The sequence below is a fragment of the Podarcis bocagei genome, assembly GCF_964188305.1.
Source record: "Podarcis bocagei genome assembly, chromosome: 5".
In the NCBI taxonomy this organism is placed as follows: Eukaryota; Metazoa; Chordata; class Lepidosauria; order Squamata; family Lacertidae; genus Podarcis; species Podarcis bocagei.
In genome coordinates this window covers 98,662,846-98,681,198 of record NC_138129.1, presented here as the reverse complement: position 1 = coordinate 98,681,198, position 18,353 = coordinate 98,662,846, and the positions used below count along the sequence as shown (strand labels likewise).

At 44.0% G+C, this 18,353-nt stretch overlaps 1 protein-coding gene across 3 annotated transcripts in view; it reads right to left on the bottom strand.

The window, feature by feature from the left end:
* The window catches only part of TNR (tenascin R), a 402,595-nt gene that overhangs the window by 75,436 nt on the left and 308,806 nt on the right, over positions 1–18,353 (bottom strand). The gene's annotated exons all lie outside the window — the stretch shown is intronic.

Genomic DNA, 18,353 nt, shown 5'->3' with positions numbered 1-18,353 from the left:
AGGGAGTTGGACTAGATGACCCTAAGGTTCTTTTCCAACTCTACAACTCCGTAATTCTGTGATTTCATGAATTACTCACTTGTGTATGTCTTAAGTGAAGTTTTTTTTTTTACTTTTAAAAATGTATCACTGCACAAATAGACATTTTTTTAACAGGAAAGTCTTCCCTTAACAACAAAATCAGGGGCCCAGGCGGCAGCCACCCTCCCTGGCCTCCAATGCGTCAATTAAAGCCTAGAGGAAGACGTCATGAGATAGCTCTTCCTATGGGGCTTTTTCTGATCTGTAAGTGCAGCCAGCTGGGGAGGTTACAGAGCGTAGGAGAAAGGTTTAATGGGAAAATGAACACCCACAGTTGCATCTCAGTGATAAAGCGAGTTCAACTCTACACCCCCTGATATTATATGAAAATGAGGCAGAAAAAAAGGAACAGGTGAAGAAAGCTTTCACTAAATTAGAGGAGAGATTTCTGAACAGCACTAGATTAAGGTGATCGTCTTGCCAGATTGCTTGGAGGTTTCACCCCCCCCCCACTTTAGTTCTGCTCCGTCGGCAGCACTTAGGTTTCGAAGGCATGGCTTCTGAAAAGAGCTAAACTAATAAGTAACCTTGATAATGAAACAGTCTGCTTAAAAGAACAATTCAACCCTGTAAAGTTAATTGCATTCACACTTACCCTCTCAAAAATCAGTAGTTTGATGTTCTCCAGCAGTAACTCAGTGGTATTGGTCTGATGCTCTGAAGTGTCTAAAGCAGCACTGCTGGTGCAATGAGCAATAATTTACTCCAGTTCGCTTTGGTGCATCTGTACAGACCACGATTATGTACCTTGTATCTGAACTTACTGCTGGAGTAAGCTGCAGCTGTTTGAGGTGGCAGGTGCAGCAGACACACATTTCCCCTTCCTTGCTCACTGAAATAGCTCCACAGACTGGAACATGATAAAGAACTTAGCAGTATTGTGCTGGAACAAAAATAAGGATCCCTACTTTGATCCCGCTGCAAAGTGCTCTAATGTACAGGAAGTTGAAGGACCCTCTTTCACTGAGACCACAGAGATGCTTAGAGACCTGAGACTGAAGAACCAGGAGCCACAGAGAGTGATGAATAGGATGTGCAGGACCCAGGAGCCACTTAAAAGTCAAGGCTGTCTGAATGATTGCCCAAGACATGTGAGCACGCATGCTCTTAAGGAGGCAAAGCTGTAGCTTTGTGCTTTGATGCCTCAAAGTCAACAGCAGAAACATCTGCCACCTGAGGAGAATGTTTACAGGAGAGCAAGGGACTTGGGTGGGTTGTGTGTTGACAGGGAGAAAAGTGTAGGAAGGGTGGCTCCCGGTTTGAGAGGGCTCTAGGCAGGGCACCTTCTGGTGGGCTGAATCTGTTGTTGGACCCTTGTGATGTGATGATGAGGGCATTCTAGGACATGTTAGGCCCAGCTGCCCAGTGTTCTGCCAGGCTGAAACTTTTTTGAGAAGGGGCAAGGCACGGGTCAGGGGATGGTCCTGCCAACTGCCCAAGGATGCCAGATGCTGAAATGAGTCCCAAATGTGGCTTCCTTGCTGCAGAAATCTAAGGTCTATTTCTCACAAAGGGCTTCTCCATCTTGTCCCACCACTTTCCCCCAGGGAAAACCGCTCTTTAGCCCTCAATCAAAATAAATAATACTTTCCCAGAACCCCGTGATACTTTTTTATTACTATCTCCAATGATTGTTACTTACACTGAATATTAATATTCGTACCGGAGGCGCAATCCATTGTCACCCAAGGCAGAGACAATGGACAGGCCAGCGACAAATATTCAGTGTAATGATAATTAGTAATCATAAAAATTCTTATGGTGTCATGGGAAAGTATTATTTAATTCATAACAATTTTATACTGCTCGACTTAAAAAAACAACAAACCCTCAAAGGGGTTTACAAAGAGAAAGTATCTGGAATTAAAACCGTCTCTCTGTCCTGAGAGCTGTTTCCTATATTACCACTTAATGTTATTTGTTTCAAGGAACCTGTGATTCAACCCTATTGGTTTCTGACAGTTTCCTTAGGCCTGCAAGCACCTTATGAAAGGGCTTGGCACTTTGTAGTCTTAGGGGGCCAATAGTTTAATGGAACCATCAACTGTGAGGAAAAAACTCTAGTTCTTCCTCCCTCCCCACAACCCAAGTAGGTAAGGTTCTATTCTGCATATATTAATCATCACTGATGAAAGAAAATAATGAAGCGATGAAAATGTGACTTGTGATTGTTTGTTCCAGGCAGGAATGTGCCATTATCTCAGACCATGTAATATTCCCCAAAAACACAGCACTAGTTTGATTGAGGGGCTCCTGCAGCGGCAGCCAGTGCATTAAATATCATTAAACTACACTGCACAATCTTAGGTTTATTTACGTTTGTGTTCAGGACGCACAGATATTGCTTGTTAAAAGTCATTCCACCCCCCACCGGCACACAGAATAATGTGGTAAAGTGTCTTTATTTGCAACTGGGCAACTTTCCATTTTGGTATTGATTTGCAGTCTCTGGGTGGTAAATCCAGACTTCATGGGCCAAATTCCTCCTGCAGCATGAGCTCTTTTCTTCAGTGTAGTTACACCAGTGCTAGATTAGACCTGCAGGGTGTTTTTTTAAGTCTGAAGGGGCCTGTTTTGGAGGGGGGGGGGAGCTGGGAAGGTGCACATTGATCACATTTCACTCCAATACGTCTGCCTTAAAAATCACAGCAGAAAGTCTGTGCCCGACAGACAGACAGTTGTGACTCTAGGCTAAGGGAGTCTTATTATTCTTACTGCAGCACAGGGGTCAACTTGACTGCCTATTGCTTACCTGCTGCTGGGAAATTTGTCTTACATTTAATTTTCATTGGAAGAGTAGTTTATGGAGAGTTCTGTACAGTCTGAATGCAGTTCTTTCAAAGAAAAGTAACTTAGAAACAGGTGTTGCATTTACTGTTTTTCTGCAGCAATTTCATGCTATAGTGCTTTAGTGGGAGCTGGCTATTTGCTTTTGTTCTGATAGCTTGCTGTAATTACTATGTTTGAATTTCCTCTCCTTTTGTATGAGTTTTTCCTCTTCTTGAAGCTAAGGATGGTTAGCCATACTTTACTGCAGGAAGGCACATAATGCTCGGTCAAAATGGTGGTTGATCCCCCCCCCCTTTGACTCTCCTATCACTTGTGGGGGAATTATTTGCACATTCAAAGCAATATAAGAATCCCTAACTCTGAACTGACTTTACTTCCCCATGTCATGATTTGGCTACTACATAGCCAAATCTGATCAGCGCAGTAGCATTGTGCACAAGTTGTGGGGATTTCACTGTACCTATATTTGTTGGACAACATCCCAAAATATAGGTCACTACAACTGTTTCTCAAAGGCTGGACAAAAGACGAGAGTCTCAACCTGATGGAAAATACACCCAGTGTCAGTGCTGACCTGAACTCAGGGAGTGAGTACTTTAAATGAGGCATTATACAATGGTGTAGATGTTATTTGATAGTTTTACGTAGTTTGATCTGTTATAACCCACCCTGGGACCATAAGCTGAAGTGGGGAATGCATATATGAATGGATAGATAGATAGATAGATAGATAGTGATTGTTATAATGCTTATTTTGGGATCCATCAATTGCTTCCGAGCAAGGGCAGGGTGTTTCAGGGAGCAGGAAAGAAGTCCTCTACAACCTGGGCTATAAGAAAATAGCAAGATAAAAACTGTGTGACTCTGGGATTGACCTTGAATCTCTTAAGTGTTATGGCAAATGGAAAGGAAAGAACAGATGAAATGTGAACAGAAGAGGCCTTAGTGGTCGCAATATTGAAAATAAATGACTCGCTGGAACAGCTTCACAAGAAAACAGAAGTGATGAATGTGAAAGCGGACGCTGCAAATAATAAAATTGATTTAATTGTAGAAAGTTTAAATAATCTGGGACAAAAGGTGAACACCAACACAGAAACCACCCAGAAATTGACACAGGAATCTACTTTAATACGGCAAACTGCGGATGAAGTCAGGGAGGAAACGTTTGCTGCTGAATGTAAAACAACACAATTGGAGTGTGAGAGAGCCCCATACATTCAAAAGCAACTTGACGAATATAAGCTGACATTTGCTATGATGGAGCTTAAAGAAAAACAGATGAATTTGAGGATCAGAACCCCACCAGAACTGGGAAAGGAAAGTTTGACAGAGCTTCAGGAGGAGATAGGATCAACATCGGCTGAGAAAGAGAGATTTTTTGGGGGTCAGTAGGACCGCCAAAATGTGAATTTACTGTGAAGGACGTTGGATTGAAGAGAAGGGGGATTGGGAAATATGGACAAATCTGAAGTTGTTATGGTTGGGCCGAGCTGTTGTGGTGGGGATGAGGGTTGCTGTGTTGCCGGGGATGTTGCTTTTGTGCCAAAAAGTGCAAGTTTTGGATGGGAGGGATTGTTTCAGGAGGTGGCAGAGGGATGTTCCTGGATTGGTTTGGCAGGGCAGGGCAGGAAGCCTCGAGTAAAACTTAAGATATTGACGGATGCTAAAGAAGGAGGTGGACCTGCCCTGCCAGACGCCTAAACTTTGTTGTGAATCATCTGCTTTTTGCTGGCTGAGAGAATGGCTGTTTTTTAAAAGCACTGAAGTGTTGGATAATGGCAGATGAAGTTGATGGACTAGACGGAATTGGCAGAAAAGACTGGCAAGATCCGAGACCAGGGAGAAGAGTCGGTGGAAGAAGACTGGGAAAAGTTTAAAGACTATTTATAGAAATATTGTAAAATTAATGAATGTTAGAAGAATGTTGGAATGAAATTATATGGCTTCAGTAGAAATGTTATAAGGAATTAAGTATAAATAGATTAATAGAGTATTAAAGGAAAATAAGGTTAAAAGGTGTTAAGATAATTATAGGATAGAAAACAGGGGAAGATGGTAAGGAATTGCTGAAATAATTAATAGAAGTGGAATACAAAAAGGGAGGTGTGAGGAGGCCGTGGAAATATGGAAAAGAAAGATAAGATATTGGAAGTTTTTTCTTTTTTCTTTTTTCTTCTTCTTTCTTTTGATGTGTTTTAAAAGTGTTTTTGTTTTGTTTTGTTAATTTTTATGTAGCGCTTTTGTATTATAATGTATTGTTTTTTCTTTGTTTTTTCTTTTGTAAGTGTTTAAATTGTTGTAAAAGTAATAAATATTATTATAAAAAAGAAAAAAAGAAAATAGCAATTTATAGCAGAAAACAAATACAAGGAACTGAATCTAGCGCTGAGCAGTTTTGAACCTAGCACAGAGCAGCAACCCAAACGAGTAAAAAAGATATACAGTACAAGTTTATTTAAAATATGACAAGCTTTTCAACTACATGAACTTATTTGGTCTTTCACTTCTGCTAGCTGCTGTCCAAGTACGCCATGGCCCAGGGGTGCTGGGTTGAGTAAAATATTGGGGGGGGGCAGGTAAGCCCCCCTGCATAATTGATCACATGATGGGGCGGACCCACACCATTTGAATGGCAATGCCCATAATGTTTTTGTGAGGGCCTTGCTCCCTCAAATGTTTTATGGGGTGGGGCGAAGGGACCTCAGCTCCTAGGAACTGACTCCTATGCCATGGCCTTGCTGAAGAGGCTCATGTTCTAAGTCAGAGGGACAGGACAAAAGTGAAGAAAGAGGACCTAGCATGAAGGGGAAAGTCTGGCTTTCCTGCAAATAAAGTTGGTGTTACACATGAGTATTCTTCTTATGGTGATCTAGCATCAATTTGTGGACACTGAGCTCTGCCTGGTGCAAATGAGGTGCCTCTAGGCCCATTGACTTTCACGTTGTCTTTCATTGGCGTCCTTTATCTACAGGGGTGTAATTGAGAAATTACTCATCAGCAACAAAGGGTAAGCAACTGCAACTACACACAAAAAGGCCAATGTTCTTACTACTTAGCCAGACTGGCTGGGTATTTTAAAGCGTGAAACTAGAAAATGATCAAGGATGGGGAGAGCTACAGCTAATTTTTGACTCTCCCTGTCCCATCTTTGTCTGTTCTGACACAAGCAGTCGGAAGCCCCAGATTCTCCTGGAATGAGTCCATGCTGTACCTCCTCTGTTGTCAGCATTGACCCAGTTTCCAGGAAGATGCAATTTCCAGAAGAGAAGAGGCTGGCGGGATGAGGCCCTTTGACCCTCTCTTGCTGATCCAGTTCTCTCTCACCAGCTCAGGTTCCCACAGCCAAATCCCCCAGACCCATGTTTGCAAAGAAAAGATATGCACAATAAGAATGACTCTTCTGTGGATATTTGGTCACAATTGTTTAAAAAACTGGTGTACACACAGTCAACAATACCCTTGTCATATACCTGGGGTTTTCTATTGGTGTGATCACAGGCAGAGGGAGATTTGGCAATGGGAGGAGGACTGGCAAGGTAATGAGATGAGTGGGGATTAGACAGTTAAGAGTCTTCCCCCTCTCTGGTCCCCATCCCATCCAACAGGGGTTAGGTTTTTCTCAGCCAGCCCTCTAGCCTTGCAGTACTGCTTTGTAATGCCAGGTCAGGCAGTACCATAGTAAATCCTCACTTGTCCATGGTTTGGTGTGCATCATGCCAAGATTTGGATGGGTGAACTGGGTGGAGTGGATCTTACCCAGTGCTGCCTGCCTGAGCTTGTGGTAGAGCACCAGCATCAGCGTTGAGGCTTGGAAGAGGGGACATTGCTGTCATCCTTAAAAATTCCAACACTACCACCTGTCTGCTTTGGGATTTGAGTTCTTGTACCTGATATTGAGTCAGGGAGTCAGAACAGGGATGCTGCGGATATCAGGACACACTTTACAGCAGTAACATGTGAAATTGCCTTGTATAATTCATAACTATTTTCTGTTCCTTGCACCCATGGGAAATGAAGCATCTTCCTCTCCCACAGCCTCCTGCATTAAAACAGCTGTTTACCAGCTTCTTACCTTTTGCAAAAACCCACGACCTGCCTGAAAACATGCTGAGCGATTGTTCAGTGGCGTCTTCGGCACTTGCAGGGTAGTTATCTTAAATTTCTTTAGAAATTATGGCTGTACTTTGCCTCTCTCCTTAATTGGTGAGTAATACCTGCTGCTTGAAGCGACATCTGTGGATGCCATTGCCACCTCTGCTCCATGGGAGGCATGAGAAACAGATTTCAGTTCAGGGAGTGGAGCAGCGTGGGTTGCAAGTGACGGGCTCTCATCCAGAGTGCAGATATTCACAAACCCGAGAGCTTCCTTAGTACCATGAGAGTGGGAGCTGTTTTGTGGATAAATCTACCAAATCACAATGTGGCTCAATTGCTTCAGTTGCTATGGTAGTCTGTGGGCTGTGTATATGGTTGTCCGAACTGATAAAGTTTTTTGCTTTTTTAAAAATGGGAGAGACAAGGGGGTCAAACCACCTGCAACATGGAACCCATTTTTAATTTACACATTGCATGCAATTGTTCCCCCCCCTTCTGTTTCTCTCGATGAAAGAAATAAAAATGGCAGTGCTACTGCTGCTACCGAGCACAAGGCATCTGTGGGGCCTTCTGTGAGATTTGGAGACCAAGGACCTAACCAAGGAGTGCCTAACCCTCTTAGGCCCTGGTCCTCTTTACCCTTGGCCAACCCTCCAAGGGCTGCAGGACAGCAGTGGGTGTGGCCACCAGGAAGGTGCCTTGTGCTGAGTTAGCCCATTAGTCCATCTACCTCAGTTTCATCTGGGCTTACTGCCAGTAGCTCTCTAGGATTTCAGGTGCTGTTCTTTCTCAGTCCTGCCTGGAGTTGCTGGGGATGGAACTTGGGACTTTCTGCATGCAAAGCAGAAACTCTGCCATTGGGCTATGGCCCACACTCTTGTATGCAGATGGAGGGAGATAATAGAATCATAGAATCATAGAGTTGGAAGAGACCACAAGGGCCATCGAGTCCAACCCCCTGCCAAGCAGGAAACACCATCAGAGCACTCCTGACATATGGTTGTCAAGCCTCTGCTTAAAGACCTCCAAAGTTGGAGACTCCACCACACTCCTTGGCAGCAAATTCCACTGTCAAACAGCTCTTACTGTCAGGAAGTTCTTCCGAATGTTTAGGTGGAATCTTCTTTCTTGTAGTTTGGCTCCATTGCTCCGTGTCCGCTTCTCTGGAGCAGCAGAAAACAACCTTTCTCCCTCCTCTATGTGACATCCTTTTATATATTTGAACATGGCTATCATATCACCCCTTAACCTCCTCTTCTCCAGGCTAAACATGCCCAGCTCCCTTAGCCGTTCCTCATAAGGCATCGTTTCCAGGCTTTTGACCATTTTGGTTGCCCTCCTCTGGACACGTTCCAGTTTGTCAGTGTCCTTCTTGAATTGTGGTGCCCAGAACTGGACACAGTACTCCAGGTGAGGTCTGACCAGAGCAGAATACAGTGGCACTATTACTTCCCTTGATCTAGATGCTATACTCCTATTGATGCAGCCCAGAATTGCATTGGCTTTTTTAGCTGCCACGTCACACTGTTGGCTCATGTCAAGTTTGTGGTCAACCAAGACTCCTAGATCCTTTTCACATGTACTGCTCTCAAGCCAGGTGTCACCCATCTTGTATTTGTGCCTCTCATTTTTTTTGCCCAAGTGCAATACTTTACATTTCTCCCTGTTAAAATTCATCTTGTTTGTTTTGGCCCAGTTCTCTAATCTGTCAAGGTCGTTTTGAAGTGTGATCCTGTCCTCTGGATGCTCACATGGGCAGATGCACCCACAGGCCCTTCCTCCCAACATGTTCTCTGTAGGTGAACTGAGGAAGGGCATGGACTGCAGACCCTCCAAGTGTTCCCATTTTCCAGGGACATCCTTGATTTAGGGAAGCCATCCTGGTTTCTGATTTGATCCTAGAATGTCCTGCTTTTCCTTAGGACACCCTAAAGAAGAAATGTTTTCATTGGAGAAATGTTGGAGGGTATGATAGGATGTCCCTATTTTCACTGGAAGGTATGGAGTTATCTGGCCCCCCAGCCATCTGAAGGCAATCCTGTATAGGGAAGGGGTTTTTTTAATGTTCAATGTTTTATTATGTTGTTTTTATTATTATTATTATTATTATTATTATTGTTGTTGTTGTTGTTGTTGTTGTTGTTGTTGTTGTTGTTGTTGTTATTAATGTTGTAAGCTTCACAGAGAGACTGGGGCAACCCAGTAAGATGTGTGAGGTATAAATAGTAAAATTATCATTATGGAATGGGGTGTCCCTATTTTCATCGGATAAATGTTGGAAGGTATGTGTACTGTCCTCTCTCTGCTCACCAACTGATGGATCTGAAGACTGGAGAGGGGGTGACGTGTACCCCCAGGCCTTGTTTTCTTCCCTTTTTGCTGCTGCCATAATTGGTGAGGGCTTGGTGGGATTTAAAATTTGCTGGAGTGGGGGCTGGATCAGAACCTTGACCTGGGAGTTAGCCACCCCGGCCTAAAACCTAAAAGTGTTCCTGAAATTATTTCAGTCCAGTCTGCAGTGTTGAATGTCTCCCCGCTATAAATGGTTCCCCTACAAACAGAAAACCAAGCAGGAGGATTGTAGCCACTTTTCTATGTGCAAGGTTTCTCTGACCACAGGGGAGCATACAATTATGGGACTCCTGCATCCGCAGCATGAACAGTTTGCCCAGGAGTCTCTCCTGAATCTCCAGACCAGTGTCTCTGTTCTCATGGTAGTTGAAGGCTCCAGACAAGCGCTACTGACCTTGGATTGCTTACCTGGCCCCAGGCAACAGCCGAGGTGGGAGTGCATGAGAGACTCATTTGCAGCAATTGCTTCTGAGGAGCCCCATGTGGTGCAGAGAGGGTTACAACCTGCTCTCTGGCCCTTCCCTGCCTGCCTTTTCATGTTGGTGTGTAAGGTGCAAGATGGCAACTGTGGCTCTCTTAGCCAGCTCAGCAGAGACATTTCAAAGCTAGCCTTGTGCATTGTGAGGATTATAGACTTTGGCGTAGATGTGTGAATATGAAATTCCCCTTGCTCCTCTCTCTCAGGAGTTGAATGCGTCTCTGGTTCAATAAGAACAGAAGAGTCACTTTTTTCTTTCTCTTTTTTTTTGGAAGAGCAAACACAGATCGACCAGCGGAGGAAATGAGAGAGTGAGAGAGGGATGTGCATATGGAAAGATGGATGGATAAAAGGCAGAGATAAGAGGCAGAGGGAGAGAGAAACAATGCAAGGCTAGAGAGAATTCAATAGCGCAGAAGGAGAGATGTGCTGCAGAAACAAGAGATGCCGGGATAGAGCAGCCACTGACAATATATACATTAGTTAACAGTCACATAAATTAGACAGAGAAGATAAAGTAACTTGATAAACAGATACTTTGGGGATCTATACCACATTGCCAATCCAATCCCCCTTATCAATATAATTATCATGGCAACCTTCGGCAGCCGAGGTAATGATGTCCTGTGGTAATATATAAGCACCAGATAATGGACTCTCCTCACTGCTGCTCCATTTTGATACAGTGCTAATTAGGTGAACTGGGGCCGTCATGCAGCCGGTGGACTCACGCAACTCAGCTCTGCTCCACACTCTTTGTTCTTGCAGAGTCTTTGCTGTCAAATGAGAATTGCTTCAGTCTGGAACTTTCTATTCACAGCACCAGGGTCCTAGGTTTCCTCTGCCCACAAGGGACATTTCAAAGTAAGCAGAAAGGGATTTGTCTTGCACAAGCTGCATTAGGTGGTGCACAGTGGCCAGGAAAGGACGTGAGTTACGAAAATGTACCTCAGTCATGCAAATAACGTCTTTCAGCCGTGTGCGTGTTTGTGTAACTAGACAGGGCCTTAGGCAGGAATCTTAGCCCCCAACCCTTGTTGCTAGATTCTAAGCCAGATTAGCCTGGAGAAGAGCCAAATTCAGGCCACTCAGCAGTGCCACAACAGAAAATGAATTTATATCTACCCCTTACTGCGAGTTGGCCCCAGTCAACCCGCCTTTTTTCTTTGCCCTGCTGCTTCTGCCTAGAATTTAGGGTTACTCCATTAGAAAACCCACTATTTTGGAGGATTTAGGGCTCGTCCACAATTATATTTGCTCCTCATTTCTAGGCACAGGTCTGAACTTTCTAAGTCTGTGTCTGAGCACTATTTTTTGCCTCACTGCTTTCGCCAGGAAAACCCACTCTGAACCGCTGAAGCAGAGCAAACAACAATCTATGGAAAACCCAAATTTCTGGTTGCTCCAGTTCAGCGGTACAGAGCGGGTTTTCCTGGGTTAAGCGGCAGGGAAAGTGTGGACCTGTGCCTGGAAAGCACAGGGTGAGAGATAAGTGTGGATGAGCCCTAAGCTCCACATTTACAGTATGGGGATGCTAGTAAAACTGACCTACCGTACAGGAACATGTGGTATATGAAACACTTTGAATACTTGAAATGACCACCAAACCACAACATCCCCCCCACTTCAACAGAACACAGTGCTCATCCCAGACCAAGGTCACCAAGACAATTGAGATGGCACCAACCAAGGAGATGGTGAATGACAAAGAGGCCTCAACATCTCCCCATGATGACAACTGCCCAACAACAAAAAGGGACCTTAGGGAAATGGAACTGAGACTAGCAGAACTATTGAAGAACACAGTGAATCCCCTGAAGACAATAATCAGCAACCTGAACTCCAAAGTGGAGACTTTCACTGGCACCATTTCCACTCTAGAAAAGGAAAACCAGATGAAACTAAAACAAATAGAGCAACTCCGAGAGGAAAACACATGTCTGAAAAATAAATTAGCTACCCTCAAAATAGGTGAGGAAGCACAAACTACCCCATCATGGTCCTTCAGCCCCATCCTAACCACAAACCAACTAGCTAGAGAGAGTCTCTTGGAAACTCTCCAAAACTTCTTTAAGGACAATGATGTGAGCGACATAACAACTATCCTCTTCTGGGACACAATGAAAGCGGTCATCAGAGGATCCTGGGTAAAGGAGAGGGCATCCCTTAAAAAACAAACATCCTCAAAAATTGGTAATTTAGAACAAGACATTATAACCTTCTAATCACAGTACAAACAAACAGGAACAAAAAAACCCTCCTTAAACTTATAGAACAAAAAAGAAGGGAAATTGACTATCTAGAAATCAATAAAACAATGATTAACATCCTATACTCTAAACAACGCTTTTATGAATATGGAGGGAAGAACTCCAGACTATTAGCAAACAGCTGCAGGAAAAAGTCACTCAAAAGAAGAATACACTTTGTCACTAAAAAAATAAAAATGGTAACATAACATCCTCCACCAAAGACACTGGAGAGCCAGTGTGGTGTAGTGGTTAAGAGCAGTAGATTCGTAATCTGGGGAACCGGGTTCGCGTCTCCGCTCCTCCACATGCAGCTGCTTGGTGACCTTGGGCCAGTCACACTTCTCTGAAGTCTCTCAGCCCCACTCACCTCACAGAGTGTTTGTTGTGGGGGAGGAAGGGAAAGGAGAATGTTAGCCGCTTTGAGACTCCTTCAGGTAGTGATAAAGCGGGATATCAAATCCAAGACATAACCTCAGAATTTGCTGAATTTTATGCCAATCTTTACACCTCCCACAACCCACCTGAACAAGAAATCAGAAGATGCCTAGCAGGGCTGACCATGCCAACCTTAACTGCAGAGGAACAAGAATTCATGAACAGCCCTATCACCCCAGAGGAAACAGATATGGTCCTCAAAAACCTGAAACCACCCAAAGCCCAGAGGGCTATAAGCAGAATTCTACAAAAAAATCAAAGAACCCCTGATGCCTTACATGACCTGCCTATTTAACAACATCATAAAAGGGGCCCCCATCCCCCAAACCTGGACCTCTTACAAAATAGCCTCTATCCCAAAACCACTCCAAGATAGCCTCAAAATAGAATCATACTGCCCAATCTCTTTGATAAACCAAGACTACAAGATATTCACATCAATCCTGGCTAACCGCTTATAAATCCTCCTACATAAACTAATCGCCCTGGACCAGGCAGGCTTTGTCCCTGGTTGAACCATAATAGAGCCCATTAGGAAACTATTGAATCTGATAGAACACAGCAAAACGACCAAACTCCCACTGACAGTCATGTCCCTAGCCCTTGATTGCTTAGAATAGAACTATCTATTAGCAGTATTAACTAACATAAAATCTGGCCCCAACTTCCTACAAACCCTCAAACAATTTTACTCCCCAGCCTCAGCAAAATGCAGAATTAATAATATGGACTCCAATACCATAGCAAACCAAAGAGGCACAAAGCAAGGATGCCCACTGGCTCCATATTTATCTTGGCCCTAAAAAGGTAAAGGTAAAGGACCCCTGACAATTAAGTCCAGTCGCAGACGACTCTGGGGTTGTGGCACTCATCTCGTTTTACAGGCTGAGGGAGCCAGCGTTTGTCTGCAGACAGTTTTTTCGGATCATGTGGCCATCATGACTAAGCCGCTTCTGGTGCAATGGAACACCGAAACCAGAGCAGTGCACGGAAATGCCGTTTACCTTCTTGCCGGAGCAGTACCTATTTATCTACTTGCACTTTCTGGTGTGCTTTTGAATTGCTAGGTTGACAGGAGCCGGGACTGAGCAACGGGAGCTCACCCTGTCACAGGGATTCAAGCCGCCGACCTTCTGATTGGCAAGCCCAAGAGGCTCAGTGGTTGAGACCACAGCACCACCTGTGTCCCTTATCATCTTGGCCCTAGCAATCCAAAATCTTAGAGCAGACAGCTTTATTGGAGGTGGGCAATCAGAGGAAGACAGACTGAAATTGGGCTGGAGGCAGGCCGGGGTTCAGATGTTGCTCAGATGACTAAAGAAGCCCCCACCCCATGTTGCTGGACTACAATTCCCATCAGCCCCAGCCAGAATGGAGAGCACCATGTTCTCAATATATCGATATATAGGTTGGCAAAAGGTTAAAGGGGTCCTGTAATCTGAAAGGTGATTCAATATTTCTAAATATTTAAAAACACTGAATTGAAGCATAGTTGGTGCTTGGCTTGTGCTAAAGTTCCTGTGTTTGTTGTGGGAGTTCTGCAGTGCTAATTTTTAAGAAAAAGAGGTGCCAGAACTCACCATCAATGCCTCCCTTATTCTCCTATAATGGCAATGGAGCCCACCTGAGAGGTGTGGACTTCAGGCTGAAAAAAGCCCTGGAGTTCTGACTGCTAAATGGTTCATGAATTTTGCTAGTTCTTCCTAAGGACCTGACTGACTTGTTTGAAAAAGAATTTGTCTTGAGGACAAACTTGCTATGGTGTCATCAAAGAAACTGAAGCTCAGGTCTTTACACCAGATGAACAGCAAAGCCATAATCTTTTTCTGTATGACTGAAAAACAAGAGCAGGCTTGTTTGATTCAGAAGTGGTGGCAAAATGCCTCAAAGGACTTGACTCACAGTGTTTCCAGCTCAAAATCAATACTGTGGAAAAGGGCATTTATCTCTTTTTCCAACACTCTCGCTACCCCTGCTTAGGCCTTAGGCTTAATTGATGGAATACCTTGCATTAATAAACTCTCAAGTCACTTCAATTGCTGATTAACAATTTGTTAATCAGAACCAAATGGCTCCTTGGGTAACAAGGGGATATTGGGCTTGTGGGAGAGATATATAAGCACATTATCCTTGCATCAAGACACTGTGCTGGAAGAGCTTCAAATTTGCTGTGAGCTGATAGTGCCCTGACAGTAAACATAGGTTATGAAGAAGCAAGGTGGCCAAAACTGTGTGCTATTCTCTTCTGGTGTCAGCAAGAGTTGTTGATTCATGCCATAGCCTAGAAACCAAAAAACTGTAATACCATCTATCTCTCATCATGCAGAAGAGCCTTCAAGGTACACAGTATATTACATTTAACTGGGTAAATGCCTACTGGAATTTGAAGCAATAATTCCACAGGAATCATTGGGCACACAGTCCAAGAGAATGCAATTTTGTGCAGCCTTTACTGAACTGAACTGAAGGGGAACTGCACAAGACCACTATTGAGTTTGCTTGTTTGCTTTTTTATTTATTAAATAACTGCTCCACTGCAGAGCTCTTAGAAAGTTTATAATAAAATGCAATAAATCTTTCATGTTGGGGTAGTCCAGTATTGTTGCTGCATGCTGCAATTTTCTCCCTTTTAGAACTGTCACTGAATTTTGCCTCAAACAAAATTTGTACTGAATCTGGAGGGTTTTGCTCAGGTGCAACATCCATCAAAATGTTGAAGGTGGTTACAGTTTGGGCTCTAACAATTCAAAAGCAAACAACAGAGAGAGAAAACGTAGGATGACTGCATAGATGTTGTCTTGAATTTGTGACCACTCAGTCGTATGATTGTCCAAATAACTTTAAAAAAGGGAACCCTACTAAAAATCTACCCTTCAAAAAGGAAAAAGAAAATTCCCCCGGCTACAGGTTCCTAATAATAATAATAATAATTCAATTCAATTTATATGCTGCTTAAATGTTAAAATGCATTTCTCAAACTGCAGAGCCTGAGCAGGCATCCAGGTGTTTTTCTAGTGCCATGGAAAGTTTTCAGTAAGTAACAGACTAACCAGATCTTTATAACTAAAAATGCCCACGACTTTCTGACTATAATTAAGCAGTATTAAACAGGGACTCAGGCGTAGGACATGCGGAAGGGTTTTTGTGCCAGATGCCCACTAATTCCTCCTCCTCCTCCAGCGCCACGTCTAAGTCCTTTTCCCACTTGTTCGTTTAATTAGTTTTCTTCGTCAGCTTTCCCAATGGAATGCATATCTAAATCTCAGGTATCAGCCCCTTGGATCCAATTCTATCTGTTGTAGGCAGTAGGCAGGTGTTTAAATCTCATGGGATCTCTTTTAGCTTCTGCAAAGATGTCGGGGAACATAACAAAATGACACATTTTCAGAAAATGCAACACTGGGATTTTATCTGGCTTCACCTTATTTAGCATTCCCCCTGCCCCCCGAAAGAAACGGAATGGCATCTTTTTAAGCCTGTTCATCTTGTGTGTGTACTCCAGATACCAAAAGTTCTCTTTGCAGTCCCAGAAATGAATAGTGAATGGGTGATAAAAGAAACAGATTCCTTCTCCAACCCAAAGTTTCAGTATGTGCATTTCCTGTCGTCACTGTGACTTTCACCTAGAGCAAAATTAGGGGATCAATTTAAAGGGTGCTGATTAAGTGAAGCAGCTTTAGGAACAAGACCACCTTGGCAACTGTAGAAGTTGCAAGTGTCTTGATAAGATTAGAGATTTTTCCAGGGATGTTTCATAAATCCCTGTCCTTCCATGGATTTCTCCCTAACTGACTATTGGTGGCCGTTCTGCTCAGCTGCCCACAACTCCTGCCACAATTCCCTAAAGCTCTGGAGGATGGGGCAAAATAAATATCCTGGTGTTTCTGGAAGAAATCAGAAATAAAACCGGGGAGAAGAAAGGAAATAACTTTTTACAAGAGTCTTTTAATGCAGGTACAAAAAAGGAAGAAGCTGCCAACACAGTTATCTGTGCACTGCTAGTGCTTAACTGACACAACAGAATCAACCAATCAGAAGAAGGGGGAAAACACAACAAAAAATGGCTATGATCAAAATAGGGGCCTTTCTCACAATCAGCTGGACTATTTTTATCCATATCAAATACTTTTGCTCTAGGGAATGGGGGAATATGTGAGTGCATCAAGTAAAGAATGTCCGTAGCCAGGAGCAGTTTGCTTATTACCATGTAAGTCATTTGTTCAAAATGCTTGCTTGTAAGTGGTGCCATCAGTCACTTCGTGGCACACACTGCCTCTGCCCACCGGCGGCTGATCCCCAAAGGAAAGACACAGACAACATTCTCTGACTCCTCTCCCTTCACCATTTGTCTGTGTGCCATCACTTTGCCATTAAAACTATACTTTTGGTATGAGCAGTGTATTAGTTGGGATCATTGTTTTTGCTTCTAATAAAGATAGGTGTTAGAGTAAAGGTAAAGGACCCCAGACAGTTAAGTCCAGTTGCAGATGACTCTGGGGTTGCAGCACTCATCTCGCTTTACAGGCCGAGGGAGCCGGTGTTTGTCCACAGACAGTTTTTCTGGGTCATGTGGCCAGCATGACTAAGCCGCTTCTAGTGCAACAGAACACTGACACCAGAGCAGCGCACGGAAATGCCGTTTACCTTCCTGCCGAAGCAGTACCTATTTATCTACTTGCACTTTGATGTGCTTTTGAACTGCTAGGTTGGCAGGAGCAGGAACCGAGCAACAGGAGCTCACCCCATCGCGGGGATTTGAACCGCCAACCTTCTGATCGGCAAGCCCAAGACGCTCAGTGGTTTAGACCACAGTGCCACCAGTGTCCCTTAAGTTAGAGTAGGCCCATGGAAATCAATCAACTACAGCTACATTGTGATCAGAGCCAGTCAACCCATAGCCCGCCAAATGCCCTGACCATTGACCGTGCTGGGAAGGGGCTGATGGGAGCTGGAATTGGATGTCCACCACTTTCCCAGGGGGCATGGATTGCAGACCCTCACTCTCTGTCCTTCCCTGGCAGCCAAGCACATGGTCACTGGCTGATGAGGAATTCCCCCTGGCCGTTGCGGCCATGGGACATGACTTCCCATCCAGTAAGTCAGGTTCAAATTGGCCAATCAGAACCCAAAATTGTGGGGAATTCCTTGCCACCTAGCTGGGCATTAGCCACTGTTGTGCCTAGCTAGGCAGCAACACATAAAAGACCGGCTGTGTGTGGCCTCCGCAGTACAGCTGGCTGAGGAGCAAAGCCTCCCACCCTCTCTTACCTTTAATCATTGATTTCACTTCAGGTCAAAAAGTTTTAACATGCAATTTAAGCGTATTTCACTTCCAGGTTGTTGGCTTAACCTTATTTTCTTCCAGATCTTTTACATTCAGCCATGTTTGATTTCTTGTGTCTCCTAACTTTGCTATGGTTGTTAATGGCCACTGTTTTCAAGGCCAGAAATAAATTTGCCTGTAGACAAATTGGCCTGTCTGGAGTTTTTGCCTTCCCCATAGCAAAATGTCACAACTTTGAGCAATTAAAGCATTGGGTGGAATCCTAGTCATCAGTTCTAGGGTGAAGTGGTGCATCACCATGTCCTGAACCAGCAGCAGATTCCGGGTACCCCGTTAGAGGGGTCTTGATGGAAGTCTCTGTCCAGAAGCCAAGTGAGGAGCAGGTGGGCCATAGAGCTTCCAGCAGTGGCCTTATGACAGCCTCTGCAGTAGATCAATGTTTGGGAGAGGCCATAATCCTTGGCATGATCCTGCAGCAGTTTCAGTCCTCCAGTTGGAGGCCGAAATGGATATACACCCAATGCCTGAGCCAAAACTTCCACCTACACCTGTAATCAATTTAGTTGTGGTCATTTTCAATCCA